Genomic DNA, 19,020 nt, shown 5'->3' with positions numbered 1-19,020 from the left:
AAAGACTAAAATTAAAATAGGCATGAGACAGCTGAATAGCAATCTAAGCCATTTTAAGGTGTATAGAATGCAGTTGAATGTAAACCAAAATTGAAATGTCTATGAAGTCGTCACAGGTTGTGGTTGAGAACCTGCGTTTTCCTATTAACATATTGGTTAATCAATACCATGTCAATTAATGCTATAATGTTGTAAATGGTTGGAAATATTATGTTGGGACTTTTAATTGATTGGAATGATACTCTGCCGGCTCTACCTTCAGACCAGAGATGGTCTCACCAAGAAACCATTGAACTTACCAGGACAATAAAATGCTGGACTTTATGCTTGGTAAATACCTCCAATGAAAGAATGTCAAATGAATTTGAACTATGGAAATGCAACAAGGTGGAGCAATCCACCGTGGGGGGAGGGTTTTGGGAGGGGTGGGGGGAATCCCAGTGCATAAAAAAATGTATCACATAATGCAATGTAATTAGTTTTAAAAAAAGGAAATGCAATAAAAATATATGTTTAAAAAAATCATACACATACACACAAACACATACACATGCACACACACACAAGGAAATACACAGAAATAAAATGATCTGCTCATGATCATTGTAAGAATGACTACAATTAGAAATCAGATGCTTCTTTAGCATCTCTTTATTTTAGTACACATCCTCAAGCACAAAACTAGAACCAGTGAGTGGCACAATCATGAACACAGAAGCTGCATGGCATTCACAGACAGCAGAAGGAAAACAGAAAAATGTGAACGCAAGAATCACGAGTGAGGATGGGTCACGTCTGTGCTAGGAAAGGAGAAATACAGACAGCAGACACGGTTTTGAAAGTAGATCTGTGTCTAGGCAAAACCCTAGCCAGCTGAGGGTCGTCCAACCCACAGGTCACATGAGGGCCTGCCATGGCAATTTTAGGCAGGGCTGGAAATCTGATGAATCTACAGCAGGTTAATTTTGAGTTGAAAACTCTGTGTGGCTTGTGAATGACAAATATTCAAATGGCCCATTGCAGAAAAAGGTTCCTGATCCTTGCAAGCCAGGATACCCTCACACAGAGCCCTCAACATTAGAATCCTGCTATTAAGAATGATAGAGAGAAATTTTCTCTATTGCTAACTCACTCCCCAAATTCCTGCAAAAGTCAGGACTGGCCAAACTGAAATCAGGAGCCAGGAAACCATCCAGGTCTTTCATGTGGTTGGCATGAATCCAAGGTGGCGGCTGCTGCTTCTGCTGCTGCTGCTTCTTCTTTTTCTTCTTCTTACTCAGATTGATTGATTGATTTTGGAAAGAGAAACAGAGACGAGAGACAGAGAGGAAGATCTTCTGTCCATTGATTCACTCCCCAAGCAGTCATAATGACCAGAGCTGCACCGATCCAAAGCCAGGAGCAACCTCTGCTTGGTCTCCCACATGCATGCAGGGTCCCAAGGCTTTGGGCCATCCTCAACTGTTTTCCCAGGCCACAAGTTAGGGACTGGATGGGAAGTGGGGCTGCCGGGATTAGAGCTGGCATCCATACTAGATCCTGGCACATGCAAGGCGAGGACTTTATCTGTTAGGCCACTGTGCTGGGTCCCCCAAGGTAACTTCTGGGCTGGATGTTAGAAAAATCTGGATGAGGACCTGGCACCTTGGTTCAGAGGCTAAATCTTCACCTTACAAGCACTGGGATCACATATGGGCACTGAGTCCTGTACTGGTTGCTCCGTTACTCATTCAGCTCCCTGCTTGTGGCCTGTGAAACCTATAGAGGATGGCCCAAAGCACTGAGACCCTACACACATATGAGGCAAGGCAGAAGTTTCTGTCTCTTGGCTTTGGATCAGATCAGCTACAGCCATTGCAGATATTTGGGGAGTGAACCAACAAATGCAAAATTTTCTGTTTCTCCTTTTCTCTGTAAATCTGACCTGCTTTTTCCAATAAATACAAATAAATCTTACAAAAAATCTGGATCAGAAAAGCAGCCAGTAATCAAACCTGGGAACTCTAACATGGGATATGGTATCCCAAACAGTGGCTTAACATTTGTGCTCCAAATACCCATTCTAATTAACTGTCAATCAGGGATAGGACCATCAACTTTTACTAGAAGTATTAACCAGTAATTGTTGTGGATGAGTGTTTGGCCTTGTGGTTAAGAACCCTGCATCCACCACTGGAGCCCCAGGCTTCCATCCCCAGCTCAGGCTCCTGACTGCAGCATCCAAGCACTGTAGATGCTGGGAGGCAGCAGAGAGGCTTCAAGCCGACCTTGGCTGCATGCAGGGCTCAGAGGTGTGGTCAGCCTACCTGACCAATGAGGTCATTTGGAGAGTGAACCAGCATCAGAACACTACATCTCAAAAATAATTGATTTTTAAACAATACATTTTTAAAGAATATTGTAGGAGTAAAACAATTTACACAGAATATCTTGCTTATCCCTTGCATATACTATTTCTTTGTACATTTCATAAGCTAATTTCTCTCTAATGTATTGATTCCTAACCTGCTGAAACTTTGTGGCAGGATGAGTCTGGAAGGAGTTCGGGCCTTGGGGTTGGGGGTGGCTTGCAGCTCCCTACAGTGTGGCAGCTGTGGGGGGTGATCCTACTGGGCCAAACCCAATGCTGGGGACTCAGGCCAAAGCCACTGCTGAAAGGCAGTGAATGAGTCCTTGGTTTTGGGCTCTGCCTATTGTCCACCTGGCAGCAAGCACTGGAGTTTTAGAATATGAAATTGCTGCCTAGGGACACCCATGAATAAGGCCAGTTTTGGTGTAGGTGAGAGATGAATTCTGGGTGATACCCAGTAATGGGGTCATGAAACTTTTAGGCAAGTGTGGGGACTGAGACCTGATGGTTTAGATGGGCATATTCATAAGGTCTAATTGGGTCAGATTGATTCACCAGCCAAATTAGGAATCCTGGGCTGTTAGCATAGAGCATCACTGACTGCCACACACCAGTCCACACCAAAGCTATGGATGCAAGCCTATCTGGTAGGGCTAGGTACCATTACTTGACTGGGTGGTGGAATGGTGGATTGGTCACACTTGGCAGGGTCAAGACACTAACCAGCACGTGAGAGAACTTGGCCTGGGGGTAAACTCAGTGGGGGAAATGTGGACCCAACCCTGTGGATTGGGTCCCGCTGGTTAGCTCACCAGCTGGTATGATGATGGGCTAAGCTAGGACTGACCATGGCACCTGCCATCACTTACAAGTAAAGGAACCACTGGCAATCTGGACAGGTCAGGCAGCACCACCCGAAGGGGCATCCTACAATAGGATGTGGGGTGGGCCGAGCTGCAACTGGAAGGGGTTAGACCGAGCAAGGCCAAGCAAACTCCAACTCACAAAAAAGAATAGAAATCAGGATGGAGCACATATCATTCTGACCAAGGTTCTTACACCAACTGGTCTGCATCAGGTAGGGATACTATGCCACAGCATCAAAGGCACAGGCTGAGACAGGTGAGGGGCTAAGCCAACTGGATCACAGCAACCATGGCACACACGCAATCTAGGCTGGGAATAGACTCAGTTGGGGAGCTGTGAGAGTACACCCTTGCTGGGTTGGGATTCCCACAGGAGAGGGGGGCTGGAGTGGGGGCTGCATTCCAGTCTGGATATGGCTGGAATATCCCTAGGCACAAGTGTGGACTGGGGCTGGGCACACCAAGCTGGGCTAGACACCAGCACCATCTGGTGCTCTGGAGAACCTGGGCAGATGTATGATGGACTAGGCTGAGCCATGTGTGAGCAGTGTCTGGGTATGGACTAGCCTTGGCTGCAGTGGAACATCCAATAGTAAGAACTGGAATGGATTGAAGGCAAGTAATGAGGGCTGGCCCATGGAATCACCATTACATGCAAGACCTGGCATAGGGAGAGGTTCTGAAGGAGGAGCTTGGGAAACTCCTCTGGCAGGACACAGCCCCTACAGGTGAGTGCAATAACCATGATAACGAGCAACCCAGACCAGGCCAGAGGAAGATACCCACCATCATACATATGGCATAGGTGGCGGGCAGACCAGGCTGAACCCATTCACATCAACCACCGGTGACTCCAAGTGCCAGCATAGAGTGTGGGTCGGGCCAGATTCAGTCACAACACATACCAGTGCACATTAAGGAATGCCAAGAGGAGGTAAACCATACCTGATGTGGTTGCAGTGCCCAAACAGCACACGTGAGAACCGGGGGGAGGAGGCAAAGGCGTCAGGGGAATGTGGGCTCCCCTGCTAGATAATCACTCCCATTGGAGAGCATGACTTGGGATGGTGGCAGACCAGACCAAGCAGGGCTACATCTGTGGCCCTCATGTGAGCTAAATTAGGGAAGGGCCAGGTTTGGCTGACTGTTCCGACTGGTGTAAGCAAAAATTAGAGTGGGTGAGGGTTGGTTGGGTTTTGCTGCAGCATCAAATGGCAAAGGCTGGCACTGGGAACTTAATCTGTCAAGTCAAACTCCAGAGCCACCTGAAGAGTGCATAATCCGGGAGTTGGAATGGACTAGTAGGAAGTTGGTGGGCTCCTCCCTTGTGGGTTACCACTCTCACTGGAGAGCTCAAAAACTAGGACAGGGACAGGAGTGGCTAGACAGAAAGGCACCTGCTAGTATGTGTGGGGGGTCTGGATAGTAGGTTGGTTGAGTTGAACTAGGCTTCAATGTCCATTGACAAGTACGAGAGCTAAATGGGATGTGGGACAGACTGAACAAGCCTGCGATATATACTGGCATGCATGGGAACCAGGGTAGCGGGCAGGCTGGTGGGGGGTATGGGGAGTCGCCCCCAGCTAGGCTGTACCTCCCACTGGTTTGTGTGAGGACCGAGTATGAAGTGGGTAGGATTGAGCTGGACTACAACACCCATTGGTTCAAGTGAATGACAATGCTGGAAACAGAACTGACCCAGCAAGTGCAATGACCAGCATGTGCATAAGCTGATTAGGGCAACAGATGGTGTCGGACCCTGTACTGGCAAACTCACACAAGAATCAGGTTTGGGAACATTTCAGATGAAGTTTCTTTGGAGATCACTCCAACTGAACTGCTGATCTCAGAACCCCAACCATGAAGAGACTATGTCAGCCAGGGAATTCTGAATAGGTTTCATCGTGATTGGAACAGTGATATTGGCAGCAATTCAGACCTGTTGAACTATCAAAACTGCTTGAGCAGGACCCTCAGAGCTTGCCTCACACCGGGGACCTGGGATGGGTGGGAGGCTGAGTGGGGCTTTTCCCTTTATCTCCTGACCCCAGTTACAGGGAAAAAATCACAATATTAGTGTGGAAACAATGGTATTATCCACTTTCCTGTAGCCCTTGACCCTTTGTATCCTAATCAACTAAGTAAGATTATGAGAGAAAGAAAGAAAGAAAGGAAGGAAGGAAGGAAGGAAGGAAGGAAGGAAGGAAGGAAGGAAGGAAGGAAGGAAGAAAGAAAGAAAGAAAGAAAGAAAGAAAGAAAGAAAGAAAGAAAGAAAGAAAGAGAAAGAAAGAAAGAAAAGCTATGGGGGGAAAAAGGAATAATTTAAAGTATATATAAAAAATCTTTGCTCAACAATATAGTCATTGGGGCTCAGCAAGATGGTGCAATTGGTTAATTATCTGCCTGCAAGCACTGATATCCAATACACACACTGGTCATTTCCCGGCTGCTCCACCTCCCAAAAGCCTCCTTGTTTCTCACCTGGGAAAGCAGTGAAGGGCGGCCCAAAGACTTGGGATCCTACATCCACATGGGAGACCCAGAAGAGGCTGCTGGTTCCTGGCTTCCGGTCACCTTAGCTCTGACATTTTTTGTGGCCATTTGAGGAGTGAACCAGCAGGTGAAGATCTTTCTCTGTGATTCTCCTTCTCTCAGTAAATCTGTCATTCCAATAAAAACAAATAAATACACACATATTCACTTTTCAGAAAAGGTCCAGAATACCTTCAGAAATCATTTTTCTACCTGAATTAAAACTCATCATTGATACAACTGACCAGCTAGCACTCCAACATGCAGCATCTAAGAAAAGTATGATCAAATTAAAGCTCTGAAACATTATTCACTGATGACATGAAAATAAAACTGGCAAAGATTGGGGTTTAAAAAAAGAAATAGCATTTTAATGTTTATAGGTCATACTCATGGTTCACATATGCTTTCAATTCTCATGACAAATAGATACAAATTAGAATACCAATATCAATATTACTGAAAGGAAAACTAAGCCTCACAAACACTAGGTCCTCCTCCACCTCCCACATGGCGGCCACTGCAGTGTCACCGTGCAGGGTTAGAACGCAGTGGGGTTTCATTCGCACCCCAGGACAATGTTTCTTCTCCACTCATGTCAAAGCATTATCACTGCCCACCTGTTCAAGACAGATTTTTCTAAACAGTCAACAAAATTCAAGTAACACCAAAATACATTAAATATAAAACTCTTTTAAGATGTTATCTTACTGATAACTTCTTTAATTTTCTATTCAAGAAATAAACACATTCTATGAAAGAATCAAAATAGGCGCAGTAGCCTAGCAGCTAAAGACCTCTCCCTGCACACACTGGAATCCCACATGAGTGCTGGTTGCTGTGCCTGTGGCCCCGCTTCCCATGCAGTTCCCTGGCTGGTGGCCTGGGAAAGCAGCTGAGGATGGCCCAAAGCCTTGGGAACCTGCACCTGCGTGGGAGACCCAGAAGAAGCTCCTGGCTCCTGGCTTTGGGTTGGCTCAGCTCCAGCTGTTGTGCTCACTTGGGCAGTAAATCAGCACATGGAATATCTTCCTCTTAGTCTCTTCTCCTCTCTGTATATCTGCCTTTCCAATAATAAATTTAAATAAATAAATAAATAAATAAATAAATAAATAAATAAATATTTAAAAAATCAAAATGAAGCCATGTTAAAAACCATTCGGTGACCTCCTTCACATCAAGCATAAATATTACTTACAGTATTTGAATGAACCCCCTTCAAGTCCAAATTCAGTTCTCTACAATTTTCTATTTCTCATTCTGTTTCACTATTTATAAATCTTTATACATTCAGGGTGTTCTAATACTACAGAGAAAATATTCCACAATTTGTTAATATTATTAGACAAATCAAGCCCAGTGCCATGGTTTAATTAGCTAAATCCTCACCTTGTAAACACCCGGATCCAATATGGGTGCTGGGTCGTGTCCTAGCTGCTCCACTTCCTATTCCGTTCCACGCTTAGGAGTTGGCAAGGCAGCAGAGGATTGCCAAAACCTTGGGACCTTTCCCCCATGTGGAAGACCCAGGTTCTGGATCAGCATAGCTCTGGTCGTTGCAGCTATCTGGGGAGTGAATCAGTGGATAACAGATCTTGTCGCTCCTGCATTATGTAAATCTGATCTGTCAGTCCAATAAAAATAAATAAATATTTAAAAATATTACACAAATCACCAGTATACTCCAGAGTATCTCAACATACAGTGGGCAATCAAATACTTTTTGTAAACCTTTCAAGAGCACAAAAGCAAATAACCTCTCACAGGTCAAAAGTGATATGCTTTATTACGTGATTAGCTGTATCCTTAAGTTCTGTAACTTCAATTCATTGAATTTTTCCCTTCCTAAGATATAGCCACAGGACAATGATTTTAAAATGTATGCATTAAGTATTTTTTCAATTACTAAAACACAAGTGAACCATAAAAACTGTCTGTATGCACAGATGGACACAAGCAGCTTACCCTTTTCCCAGATTCAGGTAAGCTTCAGAGAAGTTCCAGGCTCAGCCAGCCAAAGGCACAACCGGAACCAGGGCTCTTCCTGCCCAGTGTCAATGATCTCAAGATTGATGAAATAACAGATTTCACTAATAGTTCCAACCTCCCACCAACTGATGCTTAGAACTCCTTGGTCCCACTTCAGGGCTTCTCTGAAGTTTCCTCATAGCTATTTGCTTAGTATTTGACATCCAAAATACACACTGCTTTGAATGTAGATGCTGCATTTTGCATACAGGAAAAAGTACAATCGGAAAACATTTCTCCTTTTATTACAAGACCCAAGTTGTGAACAATCTAATATTATTTTTACTTTCTGGAGAGTGACATGTTTAATAGAAAATGAAACAAAGTTGCATTCTGAATGCACAATTATTTCAAGCAACATACCCAATTTGGGCATTGCTGTAAAGTGAAATATTTTCTCTAGTCATGGCTTCTGAAAATGCAAGCAGCATCAAGACACTGTGCACTCAGGAAACCACGCTGACACTTCACAACTTCATCATAATTCTTCAGGGCATCTCTGATCTACAAGCAGGAAGAAGTTAACAAAAACAACAACAAAAATACAGGAAATGTACATTTTTTCCACAAATGTAATATAAAATGTTAGCATTGCTAAAATCAACTTAAACTGAAAATACGGTATTTCACACTACTGCTGGGAAAAACATCTGAAGAAATACTACCTTTTGCTTCAGTTGGCACAGTGGGTGTTACAGAGTCCACAGAGCAGATACTAGCCACCAACCCGGATCTGGAAAGCGTGTGGAGGTAAAAAGTATCGCCAAGCCAAAGCCAACGCTTCCTTTGTAAACGTGTTCTTCTCGATCTCATTTTCCCCACTGCAAAACAAGAAGAAAATATGGTCTGACTGAGTAAATGGTGAATAAGGGTCAGAACGGGTGTTTTTGAGCATATTTCCTAAACACACGGAAAAAATGGAACAAAAAGTTGGAAAAGCAACTTTTAAATCCACATTTTTTCATGAATTCCCTTAAGCTCCTTTGGAATGATGTCAATAACAGTGATTTGGGTAAATATTCCATCCCTGATTCATTCACAGTTCAAGGCACACATGTTTACCAGGTAAATATCATGTAGCTTCCAAAAACATTATCTTTACAGCTAGACTGGACATACAAAGTATGCAAAGCATCAATGGCTTCTTGAGTATGTAAAGCATCTACCCAAACACCCGTGGTGACACTGCAGGCAAACACGGCCTTTACTGTAGGATGTCATCTTCCCCAGGACTCGCAGGGATTTGGACCAAATCCTCTTTGTTCTTGGGAGCCAGCTAAAATATTTGAAAAAGAAACAATAAGATACCCTTCTTCAAATTGCAGTTTTAAAGATAGCAAAGGCACAATTTTGGATGTTATTGAAGTTTCTATGCAAGACTGGATATTAGCACAGGAAAAAAAACCTGTCTATTTTAAATGAAGCTTTGCCTAAAAATTTCTCCAAGTATTTGCAGATGAAACTGGTTGTTGCTCACACTTTATAACATACAATGAAAGTTTTTTGTGTCCTAACAGCAGCCTAACCAATGAGGTGATCAGCCTGGCAGACAGCAACTACAGGTGCTACCACACCTGGGTGAGGGAGACGGGGCTGAGAGATCTGGCCATTTGGTTCCCGGATAGTACCCATACCCACAAAACTCCAAAGTACCTACTTTACAGTCGTGGTGACCTTGAAAACAATGTCTACAGACACTCCATCACTCACCTCAGGGCCCCGCTATTTTCTCATTTTAGGTGTTCCCTATTAGGAAAAATAGGAGAGCACTGGATGCAACTTCCTGACATTCTGCTTTTCACTGGAAGGGGCACAGAGATGATGGCATTTTTTCTTACAGCTTCAGCAGGTGCCTTCCAATACCTAATTCACCAACTATCACATACATAATATTGGGGAAATTACTGTCAACTACCTAAATCTCAACTTTCTTATGTATAAAACAAGGACAATTACACCTCATTTTAAGAAGTGCTTCATGGATGAAATAAATTAAGCCAAGAGGCATTACATCTACTAGTCGTTCATGAAGCTCGTGGCCTTAGTCGTACAAGGTACCTCCCCTTTGTACATCTCATTTGTTTCGAGAAAGAGAACTTTCCTCTCACTAAGCAGATCAGTTCTAAACATGCAGTCTCATTCATTCATTTAGACCTTTTGCATGCTATATTAAGCTCTGCCAAGATGAGGGAAAACTAGAAAGAACCATGAACGATGATGGGACACTCAGATCACACTCAGACAGACATGTCCTGAACCGGCACCACCAACGGGCCCTGCCAGGGTCCACTGCAAGGGGCAGTTCGGGCAAGTAACCTGCAAGAAGGGAAAGGTCTGCGGACCGCCCCTGGACTGGCACCCTAGGACTCCCAGTCTGTGCTCGCAGCCACTGGCCTTCCCACCCCTCAGTCCCACTGAAACAAGCCTGGTGAAAGCACACAACCACCAGGCGCGACGTGCCTTGCAGAACTGGCACCGACACCTCAGTCCAGACGGAAAAGCCGCCGCTGTTCCCGGGCCTGAGGAAAGGGAGGCCGGTAGGTCTAAGGGGTAAGCGCCGGGCCTGGGAAAGCCCGGGATGACCCAGAGCAGGTGCGGGCGAGACCACGCTTTGCAGGACACTGGCAGAGGGACAGACAGGGAGAAAGCGGGGCGCGCACCAAAAACAGCCCTGAGAAAACGGTCCCCACCTTCACACAGCTCCCAGAAAACGGTCCCGACATCCACACACCTCCTAGAAAACGGTCCCCACCTTCACACAGCCATGGGAAAACGGTCCCAACCATCACACAGCCACAGAAAACGGTCCCGACCTCCACACAGCTCCACATTTCCATGAAGTCCCAGATGCGGCTCCCCAGTGACTCACACTCGGCCCTCCCGCAGAGCACCAAGGCTCCAATGAAGCCCCAGCATCGGGCCGTCGCTTAGAAACCAAGCCCGCGCCTCGCCCCTGCGGCGTGACGCAACGCTCCCCAGAGCTCATTGGTTGAGTCTTTTCGCTCGCTCCTCCTCCAAGCAGGCCCTCTGTGACGTGATGCAACGCGCTTCTGATGGCTTTCCCTGACTTCCCGCTCGGCCCTCATCCTGTCCAGAGGCTTGTGGTCGCCTAGGAAACCGAGCCCGCGCCTTGCCCTTGCGGCGCGACGCCACGCGCTCCCGGGCTCTGGCGACCGCTTGGGCTGCCGGTTCTTCCAGGCTCGCAGGCCCTCCGTTTCCCTCGGAAACACAAGAAAGGAGTTTAAAAATGGAGGCGTGGACTCTTGCCGCCTTCCCGTCCGCCCTGCAAGGGTTTGAACGCTTTGTTTTTGCCCCAGCTGTTGTAGATTAACTTTGCCATTACTCCACCCTCCCAATGAAGAGCCCAAATTTAGTTCCAGCAGAAAAAGGGTCAATAGGATGCCTGCAGGCAGAAGACCTTGTAGGATAAGGAGAGGCAGAAGACCTTGCAAGATAGAGAGCTGGGAGCCTTTGGATGCTTTCCAACAGCTAAGACAATTGAGTTTCAGTCTTCCAAGTTTCTATTTCTCGGACACTGAGCCATGCTTGAAAACTGCCTTTTAAGCAGGGGCAGCTCCTGTACCAATCATAGCCTTGTGTGACTTAAAAGTGCCAATGGGATCCCTGTAACTATGCATCTGCTTCTGTAACCCCGATTCCTGCTTCCCATATCCTATAAAAGGACCCAGCTTGTGCGGCTCAGCGCGACTCCTTACTCGATCAAACAGGAGCGCCCACGAGCCCGTGTGAAATAAACCTTGCCTCATGCATGATTGCATCTCTTGGTCTCCTGTCTCGTGTCTGCCGGAGGGCTCCGTTCGTCGAGGGGCGAGGGCCCCTGGCCATCGCCCACTCAGGTTTAACACCAAGAGACCCTGACAGGAATCTACTTTCGGAGCTGAGGAGAAACAGTCCCAAAGGCCATTTCTCCCACAACAGCAGAAGGCAGATGAAATGGGCCAACATTGTCCTGAGCGCTCTTTTTGTCGCTGGTGACTCCACCGAGGCCTGGCCACCCTGGTCAGCCTGTCCCCCGTTCCCGGTGTCCCTGCTGACCAGCCTGTCCCGGCTCCGGTGTCCCCCTGGGCAGCCTGCTCTCTGTGGCCCTCTCAGGTAATTCAATAGAGCTCAAATTAGGGAACCACTCAAGTGGTAATTATATTCCACACACTTAGCTCTGAGCTTGTGAAACTACCTCAGACCTGTATGAGAATTAGTTTTGGGAGTGCCTGAAGCTAATAATTTCAATGTTAAAATATAATGCTGATGTAGATGGGTATAGATGGAATATTATGAAACCAATATTGATTTTGATAGATAATGTTACCTACAAACTTGTGAGCATGTGACACAAATGCACGGGTATATCTCTTAAGATACATGGATAGCTGTAGAAAGAGATTTCCTAAAAGATTACAAATCTTAAGGAAAACATTGAAAGTTGTGCTACTTGGGCCGGGTGCAATGTCTTCATTGGCTAAACATCCCCCTTCATGCACAAGCAAACCATATGGGTACCATTTGTGTAGCAGTTGCTCCACTGCTAATTTAGCTCCCTGATTATGGCCTGAAAGAGCAGCTGAGGATGGCCTAAAACCTTGAGGTCCTGCACCTGCTTGGAAGACCTAGATGGAGCTCCTGGCTCCTGGCTCCTGGCTCCTGACTTTGGATCAGATCAGCTCTTGACATTTGGACCATTTTGGGAGTGAATCAGTGGATGGAAGATTTTTCTGTCCCTCTTTGTATATTTGTCTTGCCAATAAAAATTTTAGAAAGATTTTTTTAAATGTAAAAAAAAGAATTTAAAAAACTAAAAAAAATAAAAAAATAAAACCTGGACTATTTAAGTCTTACAAGTCTTTACCAAGTAAGGTAAAATTCTGTTTTTCAAAATTCATTTATAATTTTTAATTTATTTTTAAAATTGTTGTTTATGGAGTATAGGAGAGACTATAAGAAAGATAGTTATTCCATTCAGTGTTTCTGATGGCCACAATGGCTGGAGCTGAGTTAATCTGAAATCAGGAGCCAGGAGCTTCATCTAGATCTCCCACATGGATACCAGGTCACAAGCAGGGAGCTGGATGGCAAGTGGATCATCTGGTACACAAACCATAGCCCATATGGGATCCATGTTCTTGCAAGGTGAGAATTTAGCATTTAGGCCATTGAACTGAGCCCAATTCATTTTTTATGTTTATTTATGAGATAGTGTGAGCTTCCATCTGCTGGTTTAGTCCTCAAGTATTGGCAATAGCCATGTCTTGGAAAGGCCAAAGCAAGAAGCCAGAAACTGAATCCCTAATCTCTCATGTGAGTAGCAGGGACCCAAGTACTTGACCATAATCTGCTGCTTGCCAGGGTGCATATTAGCAGGAACTTGAACAGTAATGGAGATGAAGGCAGGATCAATGTTGGGTGCTCTAGTATGGCATGTGAGAATCCCAATTGATGATACAATCTGCTACTCCACAATACATCCCCCCGTTCTGTTTTAATACCTTAACGAGAAAATGGGATTAGTTGGGTACTAATCAAAATTCTGTCATTTATTCAGTTCTGTTTTGAGCACTTTATTCATTCCATAAACTCCATGCTTGATGATGATCACAGCAGGCCCATATTCAAACAGAAGTCTTAAATTAAGAAACATTTAAGTTTCTTGCCTCTCTATGTTAATAGTACAATTAGCATTTCAATTTTATGAAGCATTTTATTATTAAGTAGTTGAATCAATTTCTAATCATTTGATAAATATTTGTTAGGATCCCACTATGTGCCAGGTTATTTTATATGCCCTGGTGCTGGGATCCATCATGGAAGTTCATCATCCATCCTTGTGGCATTTACATGCCAGCAGAAAGAGGTAGACCAGCAAAACACAGATGAATGTACACATCAGGTAGAGAATGGGTTATGGAGAAGGAAGCACAGCAAGAGGACCAGAGTGAGTGGGAGTAGGGTTGCTTTGGGAGTGTTGTATGCTAAATGCCACATAATAAGGTGGTATTTGATTAATTTGATCAGATAATTCCCCAGCTAACAGAGGAAAATATAGAACACCCTGTGTTTTGGCAATGAAAGTTAATTACAAATTATGAATAGAAAAAAGCAGCGAAGTAGTGCTTTTTATATTCACAAAAATGGAATGTTCAACTTTAAAATTATACTTATTAGTCTGATAACATTGAGGTAACGCCAAACATTTCCTAATGTTCAATTTTCTAATTGTCCAGTTTTTCCTAATGTCCATTTTCCTAATCTCCAGACATGTCCGCTGTTCTGTGTGACAGAGAATATCTCATATCTATGTCTGAATAATTTTGTTCTTCCTCTTTGTTGGAAAAAAAAATTAGACTATTGTCAAATACACATATAAGTGTGTTCATGTTTTTAAAGAATGTGTATTCTGGAATGCATCCTTCTACTTATCATTGCAATTTGGTTTTAGTATAAATTTTAAGTTTTTATGTTGTAAAATTGACATTTTGGAGGGCTGATGGGGTGATGCAGTGGGTTAAGCTACTATATGGCTCAGCGTCCCATATGGGTGTCAGTGTGAGTTACAATCCAGCTCCCTGGCAATGTCCTGGGAATGCAGTAGAGGACCAGCTGAGTGCTTGGGCCTCTGTACCCACATAGAAGACCTGGAAGAAGCACCTGGATTCTGGCATCAGCCTGGTCCAGCCCTTGTTATTGCACTAATCTGGGATCTGAACCGGCACAGGGAGGATTTTTCTATTACTACCTCCCTCTCCAACCCCTGTAACTCTGTCTTTCAAATAAATAAATCTTTAAGAATTTGATATACTTGGGGCCCGGCGGTGTGGCCTAGCAGCTAAAGTCCTCGCCTTGAATGCCCTGGGATCCCATATGGGCACTGGTTCTAATCCCGGCAGCTCCACTTCCCATCCAGCTCCCTGTTTGTGGCCTGGGAAAGCAGTCGAGGATGGCCCAATGCATTGGGACCCTGCACCCATGTGGGAGACCTGGAAGAGGTTCCTGGTTCCTGGCTTTAGATTGGCGCACATTGCAGCTCATTTGGGTAGTGAATCATCGGATGGAAGATCTTCCTCTCTGTCTCTCCTCCTCTCTGCATATCTGACTTTGTAATAAAATAAATAAATCTTTTAAAAAAAGAATTTGATATACTTAATGTAAAAAGCTTGCTGAAAGGTTAATATTCTGTGTTTCAAATATTTCTTAAATATTTTCAGGTAACAAGATAAATCTTTCAAGTCTGAACCTGGTTATTTTTTTTGACATTTTATCTATTATTATTATCGTTGTCATTTTATGAAACGGTTCAATAGGCTCCTGGCATTTCTCTTACTCCCTCCCCAACTGCCCCCCACCTGGTTCTTCTATATCATTAGTAAAGTATTGTTGTTTATACACAGTCATATGTCAATCATTGCGGTCATGGACAATGGCAGAGTCCAGCATCTTATTGTCAAGATCTAGTAAACAGTTTTATTGTAAGTCCATCTTTGTTTGGAAGTAGAGATGCATACTACATTGTATCCTTACATCTGGATATATTAGTTTCCATTTCACAGTTACTGTACATCCCCTAAAATGAAAAGTCACAACACAAAATCAACAATAGGAAGAAAAATAGAAATTTAGAATCCCATGACGTTAAATAGCACTTTGCTAGCTATGACAGTCTCCATTACATAGCTACTATACATCCCCTTAAATGAAAAGCCACAAAATAAAATTAACATCAGGATGAAAAAGAAATTAACAACACCATAAAGTTAAATAACATGATACTAAATGATTAATGTGTCACTGAAGAAATGAAAATCAAGAATCTTCTTGAAGAAAATGATGCTACTGGTGGTGGGCCCCAGGAAGGGGTGATCTGCTCGGATCCTGACTCCAGCCACCATGTGCACGTGGTGAGCTGTCCCTGGGCCTGCCTGGAATCAGGAGCTGCTTCCTTTTGGGGTGAGTACACTGAGGGGGGGAAGTTTCCATGACTGGGTAGGTCTGGGGTCCATCCACCGCCCTCATTGGGTGATGAATGGGATTGGGGAGGGGCACGACCTTGGGCCTGGGGATTTAAACTTCTAGCAGCCGGGAGGCTGTTGGTGGGCCCCAGGAAGGGGTGTCCTGCTCGGATCCCGACTCCAGCCACCATGTGCACATGGTGAGCTGTCCCCGGGTGGCCAGTGTGCCATTTGGCACCAGGCTCTTCTTGATGGCCGCCCGGCCAGGGAGCTCTGGGCATTGGTTGTCTGAATCGCTGCATAGGTAGTTCCAGGTTGATCCCACTGTGCTTCTGGGATTTGAGTCAATCCTAAACATTCCCAATGGCAGTAACCCTTCCTTTGAAGAACTTGTAATCCCATAACAATGCTGAGCGGGGAACACCAGTTCATGCAATAGCTAAGGCTTGTGGCTTGTCCAGCAGGATATCCTTTTACCTGACATGATGATGAATCAGGAGACTGGTCACATTAGGCAGGGCCATAACTTTGAGTAGCACTCGAGAACCATATCTGGTGGTAGATTCTGTGTGGGATGTGTGGGCCACACCCTGTGGAAAGTCTAGCCCCACTGGTAAGCACAAGAGTTTGGGTGGTTTTGGATTAAGCTAGGTGTGACCAAGGAGCCTGCCATCAATCACAGGTAAAGGAACCTGCAGCAGTCTGGACTTGTCAAGGCAGCAGCACCCAAAAGTGCATCCTGAATAGGGTGTGGGGTGTGCTGGGCTGCAACACTCACCAGCTCACATACGGCCAAATGGAAGGCCAGACAGCACGGGACACTGGCCTAAAACCCATTGGCATGTATGAAAACTGAGTCTGGGAGTGGATCAAGTGGAGGAACTTGGGAAACTCTCCTGGGGAGTCACAGCTCCCGCTGGTGAACATGTGGTCCAGACCTGGGGGTTGGACAAGCTGGACAAAGTTGCTCCAACAGCTGGCTAATGTGTAAATTGGTAATGGAACGGGATGTACTGGGCAGGACTGAGCAAACCTTAGCCTACAAGCAAAACTAGAAGCCAGGATGGAGCACAGGTCACGCCGAGCTAGGCTCTTGCACCTAATGGTCTACATGAGTCAAGTACGCTAAGCCACAGTGTCTAAGGCAGAGGCCAGGACAAGTGAGGGACTGAGTCAAGCTGAGTCAGAACAGCCACTGGCATGCTCATGATCTATGGCTGGGAACAGGCCTGATTGGGGAGCTAAGGGGACACCCTAACTGGGTTGAGGTTCCCACCAAGGGGTCCGTGTTCTGGAATGGGGGCTGCATCCTAACTAGGAAACAGTTGTACTCTCCCATGGCACTAGTGTGGACTGGGACTGGATGCACCAGGCCGGTTTAGATCCCAACACCATCTGGTGTCCTGGAGAACCAGGATAGATGTGGAACTGACTAGGCTAGGTCTCAACCCCCTACTGAGCCATGTGTGAGCTGTATGTGGGTATTGCCAAGCCATGGCTGGGCTGAAAAATCCAACAACAAGAACCAGAATGGATTGAGAGCCAGCCAAGAAAAGCCACTGTTCCTCCTAGGACAGGAGGTGAACGGAGTAGGTAGGGCTGGCTCATGGACCCCCTGGTATGCGCAAAATCTGGCATTGGGAGGGGTTCTGATGGAGGAGCCTGAGCAACTCCTCTGGCAGGACACAATCCCTGCAGGTAAGCGCAAGAAGCATGATAGGAAACAGCCCAGAATAGGCATAGAAAGTTTCCCACTGGCATACATTTGGCATGGGTCGGGGGCAGACCAGGCTGAATCAGTTCATGTCATCCACTGGCAAATCTGGACACCAGAACAGAGTGTGGGTCGAGCCAGATTTGGTCACGACAAAAACCAGTGCACAATATGGAATGCCAGGGTGAGGTTGCCTGTACTGGATGTGACTGCAGCGCCCAACCAGCACACATGAGATCCAGGAATGGAGGGGACAGAGCCGTCAGGGGGATTAAGGGGATGGTCCCCTCGCCACACAGCTGCTCCCACTGGAGAGCATGGGCTGGGATGGGGACAGACCAGACTAAGCAGGGCTATAACACCTGTGCACTGCATGTGAACTAGATCAGGGAAAAGCCAGGCTGGGCTGATTATTCCTACTGATGCAAGCATAAATTAGAGTGGGTGAGGGCTGTTTGGGCTTAGCCACAGCATCAGATGGCAGAAGCTGGCACTGGGGGCTAATTCTGCCAAGTCAAACCACAGAACCACCCGAAAAGTGCATAAACCGGGATTGAGAGAGACCTGGGAGGGAAATAGTGGGTTCCCCCCTCTTGGGTTACTACTCCCGTAGGAGGGCATGAAAACTAGGTTAGGGGCTGGGGTGGCTAGACAGAGAGGCACTCAACAACATGCGTGAGGGCTGGATAGTTGAGCTGGTTAGATGGAACTAAGCTTTAATACCCACTGACAAGTACAAGAGCCAAATGGGATGTGGGACAGACTGGACTAGTCTGCTATACATACTGGCAAACCAGGGTAGGGAGCAGGCCTGGTGGGGGTTATTATGGGTCGCTCCAACTAGGCTGCAGCTTCCACTGGTTGATGTGAGGGCCGAGTATGTGCTGGGCAGAAGCAGGCTGGATTACAACACCCATTGGTTCCAGTGGAAGTCGGGACTGAAACCAGAACCAACCAGCAATTGCAACCGCCAGCTGATAGTGGAGATGGACTGTGCCAGGCCCTGTGCTTGCTAGAACATACAAGAATCTGGTCTTGGAATACCTCAGAGTTTCTTTGGGGATCTCCCCAATCAAAATGCTGGACTCAGAACCCTAGCCAAGAAAAGACAGAAGACAGAACAAGTCAATCAACCACCTCAGCTATATGTTGACAGCGAAATACTGGACAAATGAAGACTCTATGATGGACTATGTTAATCAGTGGATTCTTCAACGACCTCATCGTGCTTGGAGTGGCGAAAATGGCAGTGATTCATAGCTGATGAACTATTAAAACCACTTGAGCAAGGATCTCAGAGCATGCCCCACATCCGGGACCTGGGGTGGGTGGGAAACTGGGTGGGGCTTCTCCCTCAATATCCCCCTTTACTTCAGATACAAGAAGGAAACAATATGGACATAATAGTCTTACCCACCTCCCTATAGCCCCTGAACCTTTTTACCGTAACTAACTATGTAAAGATTGTCAACAATATAAATAAAAAAATTAAAAAAAGAAAATGATGCTACTGTATGATCTATGAGTCATTGAATAGTTTAATCACAAGAAACTGTTTTGAAGAGTTGAAAC

The sequence above is a fragment of the Ochotona princeps genome, unplaced genomic scaffold (genome assembly GCF_030435755.1).
Source record: "Ochotona princeps isolate mOchPri1 unplaced genomic scaffold, mOchPri1.hap1 HAP1_SCAFFOLD_106, whole genome shotgun sequence".
Taxonomy (NCBI): Eukaryota; Metazoa; Chordata; class Mammalia; order Lagomorpha; family Ochotonidae; genus Ochotona; species Ochotona princeps.
This window is presented reverse-complemented; position numbering follows the sequence as displayed.